Source organism: Notothenia rossii, assembly GCF_949606895.1.
Source record: "Notothenia rossii genome assembly, chromosome: 2".
Classification (NCBI taxonomy): Eukaryota; Metazoa; Chordata; class Actinopteri; order Perciformes; family Nototheniidae; genus Notothenia; species Notothenia rossii.
This window is the reverse complement of record NC_136904.1, coordinates 53,089,761-53,102,039: the sequence shown is the minus strand read 5'-3', so window position 1 is coordinate 53,102,039 and position 12,279 is coordinate 53,089,761.

Here is a 12,279-nt window from a genome sequence, read left to right as displayed (position 1 = left end):
CTCATCACAACAAGACTCTACACTGTGCAGGAAAAACAATTACATACATGAAAATAATCTTGATGCATGGGAATTAAACACACAAACTATCTTCCGTGGCTATATTGATATGTCACAGTAACGGTAAACCACAGAAAAATAAGTCCAGCGGGGCACAAGTTGAATACATATAATACGGTAGTTCTATTATGCCTTTAAACCTATACGTTTAACCCATAAGAACCCGGACCCATTTCTACTTTTGGGGAAATTAAGGGGAACGTCATTTAGACTAAATAGACACATTTCAGAACCTTTACATTTCATGTGACACCCGTGTCTAAGCAATTCTGTCTGCCTTCCGTGTTCCTTTTGTTATTTACTTCCTCTCTGCCTTCTTCTGATGATTTATCTGTTAGTTTGTGTGTTTAATTCCCATGCATCAAGATTATTTTCATGTATGTAATTGTTTTTCCTGCACAGTGTAGAGTCGTGTTGTGATGAAAGGGATACAGGTATTTCATAAAATAAACGTGATCCCTGGAGGTTAGCTACAGAATTGATATCACAATTTAATCGGAGCTGATCACAAGTTGTCATGACTGATCCAGTCATCTCGATGAGCGTTCAGGCTGTGAATAAACAACTTGTGTTTTACTTTTAGGCTGTCTGAAGGTATGGACAGCTATCAAAGCTACTATACATCACATTAAGAACGATGAACAAATGAAAGTCGGACACAAATATATAATTTAAATGATTTATTGAAGTTTGCAATGTTTTGAACAGGCATCCACACAGTCACCTACTTTGAAATGTTCGATACCTCCCTGTAAGCGTCACGATATCGGCCTCTGCCCCACAACCTCACATACGAGTACTGAATGTGCAGCAAAGGGATCTTAGGAAGGCAGATATAGCAAAAGATGAACGTAAACGACAAACGATGTTTCTTTCCTGGTAAGTCAACAATGGGTCCTCAATGTACACGCCCCGGATTCCTATGACGAAAATAATAGAATGTCGCCAGTTGTCATGACTCAACTTATACTGTAACACCGGTACTCAGTAAGAAGTGCCGGTACCACATGGGTAAAAATCAGAAGTGCCGGTACTGCGTACCGGTGAGTACCGGCCCAATTCAAGCACTGCTTTAGGCACTGGTTAGAGGCATAACGTAAAGCAGATCGCCAGAATCCAATACTGGTAAAAACGTTACAGAGATCAAATGTTTCCTTGTCTGAAAGGAGAAACCTAATTTGAAAACAACATTTTCAGTGTGTGACTTGAAAGATAAGTTCTGATCAATAATAAAACCTAGATATTTGTATGTAGTGACCCTTTCAATGTCAATGTCAGTCCCTTGAACAGTACAAATGTTGGGGAGAAAATAAGTTAACTTTTTGCCATTTGAAAATATAATGAGTTTGGATTTGTCTGCATTTAATACTAACTTGAGTTGAGATAAATTAGATGGAATAACATCATTGCTCTATAGAAGAGGATGAACAATAAATAACAGTATCATCTGCATAAAAATGGAAAGCAGCCTTTGATAAATTATTACAGAGATTATTTACATATAGGCCTATGGTGAAATTATTGGTCGGGTTCCATCTACTTTCAGTGTGTAAAAGGAGTCTCCTATTTCCTCCACGATAGCCTCAGTCACCACATTGCTGAGTGTACTTATGAGTTCATTTTGCATTTCGTGACATGTGTAAGTGGCGTTTCGAGGGATTGATGTCACTACATCAGCCAATTTGGGGTCTTTTTTATCGTATAGTCCAGCAGGGAGAGGAAAAGGCCACTGCCCCCCTCTGAGATGTTATCAAAAGCCTCTATCTTCCCTCGTAAAGGCAGCTGGTTTTCCACCAGAAATCCAAAAGAGAGGAGATATAATACCTGTTTTTTCGTAGTTGGTCTGCATTAACAAGTGTAGAAATATCCTTTCCAGTGCTGGCACGCCTCTCTCGCTCCTTCCAAATAGCATAGCAAGAGAGATGCTCCTTTGAATTTGCATGTTTCTGAAATCCCTTGTCTCTCTCCACCGCATCTTTCCAGTTACGGAAGCCAACAGATATAAATGCATCCATTCTCCGGGTTTTGCTAGACTGCCGACAGCAGAAACAAAATGCAGCATCGGCCTTGACACTGTATTCAAGCCAGTCTCGGTTGTGATACCAAGCAGAGACAAACGAACGCCTCCTGCCAGTGAGGATGCTGTAAGGGTACTGTTTTAAGAAGATTTGTTTGGGCTGATCAGTTCCAATATCATCTATGGGTTGTTGAATTCCAGCGCTAACGTTAGCAGCAGCAGGTGGATGGGCTTGGCTAGCAGGTTGGCAGGTCGAAGAGCACGGCTCCAGCTTCTCAGAGGTGGTGCCGCCGGCGATGCTGGAGATGGGTGCATTATCCCTTCAATTTCAGGAGGTGGAGGAGGTGGAGGAGTTGGAGGAGGCCGTGTAGCAGCTGCGCCTTGCAGTCATTTACGTATATCCATTACTTTATTACTGTCCGACAGTCCGAGCATTAGCTTCGTCTCACTGACTTGCTAATTATAAGCGCATTTTTTTTGAATTAATAACAACAAATCAAAGGCCGGGGTCATTGGTCAAGAAACCAACCAATCACCAGTGAGCAAACCTCAGGCTGTGTTTTTTATTTATATTCTTTATTTCTGATTTATTTCACACGAAAAAGATTTAGTGGAAACGTTTTCACTTATAATATGATAAAAAAAAAAAAAAAAAACGGCAAAGTGGCAGGGCTTGCCTGGCCTGGCAGGGGGGGCACAGTGACTCATTTGGGGGGGCATGGCCCGCGAATGCCCACCCATGACGCCGACCCTGCTACACAGCCAAAGCAACTCCGATATTGACTCTGGTTTGACTTCTCCTAGTTTCCACTTTCTTTTTGTTCTTAATTTGCTCCGTTATATTTTTTCTTTTGCGACCAGTAGACGATGTTGAACCTAACTCTGCCATGGTGAAAGTGGCCGCCTGTTGCTGGCGAGTCATTGAAGTATTGCTGCAATGCACGCCCAATGAGGGCACGAGATAAATTTGTGCGTGCACGAGATGGAAGGCTGACAGACAGGGCGGCAATCCAATTGGTTGTAGTTTTTACAGTATTACTGGTTCCACAGATGACATTTTTTTAATGGATTTTTTGTCAAAGCACTTAAGATATTCATTGCTATCAGGATGTTAAGAACATTCCATGGAATATAACAAAAAGTGTATCTCGAGCCGGTTTCTGAAACTTACCTACCCCACCTTTAATATATTAAACATAATTTATTCATGTTTCTCGTCGAAAAATGAATCAATCATGTAGAACTATTTTAATCTTGAGGGGTGTGCGTTCTATAAGTATGTATGGAAGCCAATTTCCGCCACTTGAAAAAAATAAAATCCCCATGAAAAGTCATAATAATGAGATAAAAAAGTCGAAATTATGAGATAAAAAGTCGAAATAATGAGATAAAAAGTCATAATTATGAGATAAAAAAGTCGAAATTATGAGATAAAAAGTCGAAATAATGAGATAAAAAGTCGAAATAATGAGATAAAAAGTCATAATAATGAGATAATAAGTCGAAATAATGAGATAAAAAGTCATAATTATGAGATAAAAAAGTCGAAATTATGAGATAAAAAGTCGAAATAATGAGATAAAAAGTCGAAATAATGAGATAAAAAGTCATAATGAGATAATAAGTCGAAATAATGAGATAAAAAGTCATAATTATGAGATAAAAAGTCATAATTATGAGATAAAAAGCCATTATGAGATAAAGCAGCTCTTTGGCTCGAGTTCTCCTATTTATCTTGACACGGAAATGGATTGTGAGTACATTGAGGACTACTTTAAACGTGGATTTTCAACAGATTAAATACTTAATTTGCTTGCTGATTCACATGGAGATGTACTAAGCAAACGCACCCTTGAAAGGATTTTAAGCAAGAAGCAGCTCTGGCGTCGAAAGAATAAAACTGAGGTGTGGCTGAGGTGGCAATCTTCATTGAACAGCAACTGGAAACATCTGGTCAGTGTCATGGTTACAGATGGATGCACCAAAAATGTTGGTTACATGGAATTGTGACTGACAGAGAAACAGTGTGAATACTGCTACAGTTATTGGATGGTGAAGGTGTTGATCTGAGGTCAAGAAACAGAATGCGAAGGCTCATCTACCACAGCTGTGGTCCAAACTATGTATGGCACATTGATGGTTACGACAAGCTTAAGCCATTTGGAATTGCAATCAGTGGATGCATTGACGGGTTTTCAAGAAAGATGATATGGCTTGAAGCTTACAAAACAAACAAAGACCCGAAGATCATCGGTGGCTACTTTATTGATGCTGTTATCAATGCTGGTGGGTGCCCTGCCAGACTCAGACTTGATTTAGGAACAGAAAATGGCCATATGGCTGAAATGCAGCAGTTTTTGCATTTTTCTGAGAACCAAGCTGAAACAGACAATGTAACCTTTGGTCCAAGCACTGGAAACCAGCGTATTGAACGATGGTGGCTGACCTTGCGAAGTGAGTGTGTCCAGTTTTGGATGGACCTTTTTGACAAACTGAGTGTAGATGGCTACTTCTCAGACAACTTCTTGGACAAGTCCTTGATCCAGTTCTGCTTTCTACAAATAATACAGGTACTTGTCACATTATGAAATAAATAAATGTTGAATGTGGTGAATATTTTTAAAGAGCCACAAATGACCATGTGTAAAATAGAAATTGCCTGTTTTCCGTGGATAGAGTGAATAATAAGTTATTGTTTCCAGCTAACAAAAATATGTGGGTATTCAGAGTAGCTGTGTCAAAGTTTGTTGTTGTTTTGTGTCAGTTTTACGTCGCCACTTCCATTCACATTTGTCATCATTGTTCCACAATGTTTATCATCATGAAATTAATATCTATATATTTTACTTGCACTGCTTACCATTTTCATACTTTATATATCCCAGCATATTCTTACACTGTTCATACTGCTCACAGGCTGCTGTGTATATCTAGTGTATTCATAACCCTCACTGTTTATTCATTATTCAATTAATTCTATTTTTTATTCTGTAGACTGTGTACATTACTTTTCACTTTACTGCTTTGTGCACTCCTGGTTAGAAGCTAAACTGCATTTCGTTATCTCAGTACCTGTAATATGTGCAATAACAATAAAGTTGAATCTAATCTTGAGCAGGAACAAATGTATTTACTTTGTACATATCTGACATTAACGATTAAACACATTTCTGCATTCTTTATAAATGCAAACCGAGTCAAGCCGACTCCGGAGGCGGCAGTATGCACCTTAAAGTTGTTTGCAATCCGCCAAGAAACCGAGAGAAGAAGAAGAAGATGAAGAAGCCGACTCCGAGCTGTCCGACTTCAGGCGAGCTTTTTGAGACCTCCCCCGGCTGCAATCGGCTATTCTCGTCTACTTTCGAGGCGAGCCGCAGATCGTCTCAAACAAGCCTAATGTGTGGCGGGGGTGTTTGTGAAAACAACGGGGACAGAGCTGGGTTGCGTTCGGATAGTTTAAAAATCAGCTCCTAAGTTCTAACCCTATCTCCTATTCCTTGACCTCTGAGTGAAACGTCACGGGGTTAAGGGATAGTGGATAGGAGAATTCAAAAGGACTTAGAAGAAGAGACTGCGGTACTTTAGAGAATCCGAATGCACTTTCACTATCCGTCCGACGTGTTTATGATGCGCCAGCGGACGTCATTGTGTGCCTCTGCTGCTGCTGTGGGGAAACTGGAAACTACAGTTTTCCATACAACGGACTACAACATGGATGTTTAATAAGAACGACGGACTCATCTAGAGACTGCACCGTGCTCTGATGCTGTTGCTTTATGCTTTATGAACAACAGAGAAACATATTCTTCATGACCAAAGTTGGAATTGAAATAAAAAAGTGAAACTTATGCTCATCACCCTCTCCCTCCGGTTCACATTAATACAAATGATCCCAATACGTATGATTGTATGAACCAAGAAAAGATCTTAAAATCAATACAAATGTATTTATTATAAACGTTAATCTTCACCTATCACTGTGTATATCACCATTCAAACATCTTTTAAAAGTTGAACAAACCCCACACAGCTCAGTGAAATTATGACTTTATTTGATCATTTCAGTAAAAACTAACGTTCATATTTCTCTTTTTGATTATAATACTGATGAACGTTCAAAACAAAGCACTTTGGCAACTTACCACATACGTTTCAAAATGCTTAATAAGCACCGTAACTTTCATGATATAATTTCTCTGTCATAATCGTTTGTGTCCGTGAACGGCCGACTGTTGTGTGACGGCAAATGCTGCGGCTGCAAGGCATTGTGGGGCAGCATTTTCTCCTTTCCTTTCGGTTAGGGAGGTCCAGTGGTTCCTTAGCTAAAGGAGGTTATAAAGGAAGTTTGAAACCTCCTTTCCTATCATTCTAGAGAATTCGAACGGCACTTATCATGGCTGCCACTGAGGGACTTCCGGGTCATTTCACTCGGTTAGGAAGGTTCCTAAGCTAAATGGACTATTCGAACGCAACCCTGCTGTCAGACGAACAGCTGTGCGGCGTCATCACAAACGGACGTCGCTTCACGTGATGCTCCGGAGGAAAGGACGTCCCATTGCTCTTAAGGCCCATTCCCAAACCGCCCCCTACACCCTACCCCTACACCCTACCCCTCCGTTTGCGCGTTCACGCGGACAACACACTCTCACTCCATAATCGTCCAGGAGCGACATTTGGTCAAGGTCCCGTGGCGTGCAGTTGTGACGCTCCTAGGCTCCTTCAGCTTCATAAAGCGACGCAAATAGCTTTCAACTGATTGCAATGTATTCCCATCTGCGGCGGGATTTGACGCTCATGGAAGCACGGCATTCGTTTGTGTCGGCTGCCCTGGGCCGGTCGGACGATGGGTGACCGCCTATTGAAAAATAGTGTGGGTGAGTTTAATCTACTGCATGTGTTACATTGCAATTAAAATGTTCTGTTCAGCTCAAATTTTATTTTTGGTTTCTTAAAATGTACAAAAAAAAAAGAAAAGAAAAGACTCTTACACTTTTATTTGCGAAAGTAGGGAAAACCCTTTTTACACAAATACAGTCAACATGCAGACTAGGCCTTACTGTAACACAATCTTAACACCCTTCACCATGGGTTATTCATGTATGATAATATATATGATATGATTTATTTAAGTGTACACCCTCTCTATTGAATGCACAGAGATTAAATCACAACATCTTTTCATTTTATTCTCTGCAGGAAAACAAAAGAGTGACATTTCCATAATATATTCATATTCAATCATATTGCAAATATGATTTTGTATATCAAACAATCATAAAGACAGAAATGTGCGCAAATGTTGCAGATGTAGGAGTTACAGTGGGTCCTCACAGAAGAAGGCCTGCAGAGCCTTCCCCCCCGAGAGGTATCTAATGCTCTCTATCTCCCCGCCGTAGTTACTGGGCTTCTGGAAGTGGATCTCCAGGTGGTCCTGCAGGTCCTCCTCCTCCTCCTTGTCCTCAATGTCCTCCAGTAGGACAGTTCGCTTGGGAGAGCCACAGAAGGTCTAAAAGAATCACAACATAAGTTTGGTCATCTTTTTCTCCTTCAGTCAGGTGAGGAGATGCATACTGAAGTTATCTTTTATTTCATCAAATTAGATTTGGTAGTAAATCATGAATCAGAAAATACCTAAAGTTCTACTTTGAAAGGATCAGAGGACAGATTCAGACATGATATGCTGGTGGAGGTGTAGAAACACTGATGGAATGTTCCATACAACCTGCTCACCTGGAACCTGAGCAGCTGGTAACTGTAAACGGGTCCAACCTGCACGTTCACTTCAGAATCCAGATCCAGTCGGTACCTCCCTCTCAGGGCCAGGCCATCAGCAACTACACACACACACACACACACACACACACACACACACACACACACACACACACACACACACACACACACACACACACACACACACACACACACACACACACACACACACACACACACACACACACACACACACACACACACACACACACACACACACACACACACACACACACACACACACACACATTATCGTGAAAGTCGCCAAAAGATGATCGTGTATATTTTTTTAGCCGCAGGCATGAGACTTGCTCCTCCTGCTCTCTCCGATAGCTCTCTCCCTCTCAAAGACACCAAAAGAAGCACGGAAATATGTCACACACACTCACCCTCCTAGCAACACTGAGAGTTTAACTGGATCTGGGCTGTGTTTACAACTAACAACCAAACACCAGCCAGCGTTGGAGATCAGCATCCTGGTCAGGGGCGGATCTACTGGTCAGCTGCCCCCCTAACTTTTGTGTGCCTAAAACTGTACTTGTAGAAACAAACCTACACTATGTCCACAAGCTTCTCAAGCAACGAAACAAGCAGTTCATTAATTAAGAGTGAATCATTTTAAATATCATCTTAGGCCCATTAAAAACGCAGCTACGGCACTGCATTAAACTGCGGAGCGGCGTTCACACAGACTCACACATCTGCAGAGAAACCGAGCTGTCCCAGCACCTGAGGGTCGATCAGCTTCCCCTGGGAGCATTCCCCCTTCCACTAGTTTAGTTTTTACCAAGGACGAGAGCTTTAAACAAAATATTAATAAAACGCTGCAGTTTGAATCGATAGCTTTAACAAACAGTTGCTGTTTGGGACGTTACGTTACAAAATACTACACAGACAGCGCTAGCTGGGAGATCGATCACTTTATTTTCTAAACTATGCAGTACTATTAAATCCACGTAAATTACACATCACAGCAATGAGGCCAGATAAATTAAACCATACATCCTTTACTGTCAAACTGGATCCAAACACAGCTGCCTGTGTGCGTTTGAGAAACACTTTCTGATTTTATATTTATTATATGCTACTTATTAGCTACATGGCCCTAACGTGTAAAGTTATACAAGCATTTGTACCAGTGCTTTTCACAAGTAGACTCTTGCAGGCCAGAGTAGCTGGAGTGATTCAATAACAACAACAACAAAAATACATATCTGAGAAGAGATCAGGACGAACAGAAAGAGGAAAAGGAAAAGAGAATTCACTGAGGAGACCAGGAGGGTTAGAGCAGGAGGAAGCCAGGAGGAGACGAAGAGACCAGGAGGGTCAGAGCAGGAGGAAGCCAGGAGGAGATGAAGAGACCAGGAGGGTCAGAGCAAGAGGAAGCCAGGAGGAGATGAAGAGACCAGGAGGGTCAGAGCAGGAGGAAGAGGAGGAGATTAATAGACCAGGAGGGTCAGAGCAGGAGGAAGCCAGGAGGAGATGAAGACATTAGTGAAAAGAAGAAATGTAAGGAATAAAGATGAAGTGTCAGAAAGAGGGCCAGAGGCAGGGATCAGGAGGCAGAGGAGACTCCAGCTGGACCACATGGTATGTTTTTATTCTCCTTGCATACAAATTCCATGACAGCAGCACAATCTAGCGGCTCTTAGTATTGACAAATATGTATTGAAATGTTTTGCTGCACAGGTCACCTTTAGCTCTCTGAAGCTCTCTGAAGAGATGGGTGATATCATTTGTGTACTTAATTATAACTAAGTACTCTTTACTGTACTTACAGTAAACAGAGTTCTAGGGTATCATGAGTATTTTCTGCTGTTTTATACTATATGTTAATTTATTTGTCTGAACACCTTATTTCTCTTGTGCATTAAGAACACTTGTGTTAGGGCATGATTCAACAATAAATAGGTTATATACAGTATAAAATACCACGTACTGTCCGCCCTCCCATGCCACCCTGTCATGACCTCTTGCCCCCCCTTTGCCACCCCATGTAAAATGTTCTAGAACCACCACTGATCCTGGTCCTCACTGCTTCGTGCAGCAGGCTGACCTCAGTGCGAGGGCTGCATCCGTGATGATGGCAACAGTGATGTCCACACTGCGTCCACCAAACAATACTATATGTTTGGGAATAATTCTCCTAGACTCCTAGATATCTAACCTTTTTGCCCTTTGACGTGTATGACCAACCCTGACGTCTATTATACTCCCTTAAGGAAATGGGCTGATTCAGCCATTTGTTGTTGTTCCCATTTCTATGACCGGGCAACACTAGGTCACAGATGGTTTATTGTTGTGGGTACACTGGGACCCTTCCTTCTCTGTGTTTGTGGACTCCAAGGTGTGAAATTTTCGAGGCCATAAGTGTCAGACGCAAGTAACTCAGTGTTCCCAGCTGTTTAGGCTATCTTCTCAAATATGTTGATGACTCTCTGTGAAACCAGTTAAAAGGTCTAACGAGAGAGAGGCGCTCCAGAATTGACGTGGCAACTCTCCCGTGAAGTCAGAACCTCTGGCTCAGTGACTTGTGATGTGAATCCTCCAGCCAAAACTCCTAAATAAACCATCAGTGCTTGACATCAAAGCTCCTGCTCATCGCGTGTCTCCTTCATGAGTCGGTGACTCCCACTGCATTGCTACACAGAAGTTTCCCCCACACTATATACTGTACATTTCTCCACCTCCCCAACAAGGAGATCCAGTGCTGGGTGAAAGGTATTTTTAAGCTGTTCTGTCTGTGTGTCTTACGATCGTCTTTGTGCAGTCAGTCTAAATCAGTGTTTCTCAAACTTTTTCATACCAAGGGCCACTTAACCAATAAAAAAACACTCGCGGACCACCTAACTCCACACATATCCAAAATCACATCGTTATTCTAGAACAGATTACAAATCGCCTGAAAATGGTACAAACAAGTGGCAACATGTGTGATGAAGGTGTTGCGCTGGGCTATAACATGCAATTGAAAGGCAAACTTAAGCTAGCTCCCTTACGGAGATATTCCCGCGAGAGTGCGGAACACTTACATTTATTTATTTAAAATGGGAAATGTTACCAATATACTCACGGACCACTAGGGGGCGCTCACGGACCACCAGTGATCCGAGGACCACACTTTGAGAAGCACTGGTCTAAATGAATATTCATATGGGGTTTTTCACCGACCATTTATAGGCCATCATGGGCGTGACCAAAAGCTGCTCCGTATTTCAAGTTGATTGTATTTTATAAAAGGGAATCAGCGTAGGAGGTGTAAGCATTCCGGTTTTTCCCGTCGGTACAAAAGCTTTTCAGGTGAATCCTACACAAAGTTTTATAAATGAGGCCCCGGATCGAGATCTGGCCATCTTGCCACACTGCGAAGCTTGTCCTATTTTGTAGAACGCAGTTCAAGTCGCCAAAAAACAGGAAGTTACTTTTTAGGGCTTAAGATTTCTCTCACACGTTCGAAACTTGCCACTTACACTAAAAGTAATAAATGTAGTTAACTGATATGGTTGTTCTGTTTCAGTGTGGCAATGTGGCTCAATCACAACCTCACCAAACTTTGACGAAAGCTAGCCTCTCTGTATATTTCACCGAGATGTACAGTATTTAAAAAGGCAGCACAGTGAGACTCTAAGAGCAGGGCCATTGTCTAAAACCCACAGGCAGTTGTCCATTTTAAATTTGGTATGATTTTTTTCATGTATTTTGGCCATTTATATGCTCCGTCTTTTTACAAACTCCTCTTACAGATTTGATCGGATCAACGTTCAAAACATGTATATATGAATGGATTTAGTGTCCGTGACGTCACCCATAGATTTCTGCAGAGTTGCTGTGAAGCCCTTAGTAGGCGGAGACGGCCGCTGCCGTCTCAAAGTGACACAAGTGACATTTTACCTTTTTAGAAAGGTTTAGAAAAGAAAAAACACCTTTTTAACCGTTAGAGCCAATAGAATCGAGGGGACGTTCCTAAATCCATCTAAACATTACCATTGAGGATTGAGAGTGATGCGCACGCAGTTTGCCCAGAACCTGAAATTCCGTTATACTCGATATGAGAAATACGTTTATTGCCATAAATGTTATGATGAATTATCAGTAATCATTTCAAAGTTACACAGAGACATTGGATTAACCTTCTGCAGCGTTTATATGCTTTTTAATGCCATTGAACACAACCTTTGATCAGAAAATAGCAAAGGTAAGACGTATTTGCCGTTTTGGCCCTGTAAAGTGAAGTTGTGTGTTGTCTTTGCTGGCTTTCGCTGCCGTGAGTTTTGGTTGCAAAGTGATGATACTTATACCATTGGAATCTGTGGAATCTCAGCTTTCATATGATATCTAGTTTGTGCAGATAGCATGAAGCATAAAATATTGCTACCGTGAGTTATGTGCCAAGTTCGCTTAGTGCTAATTAAGACGCTCGGCGTTAGACT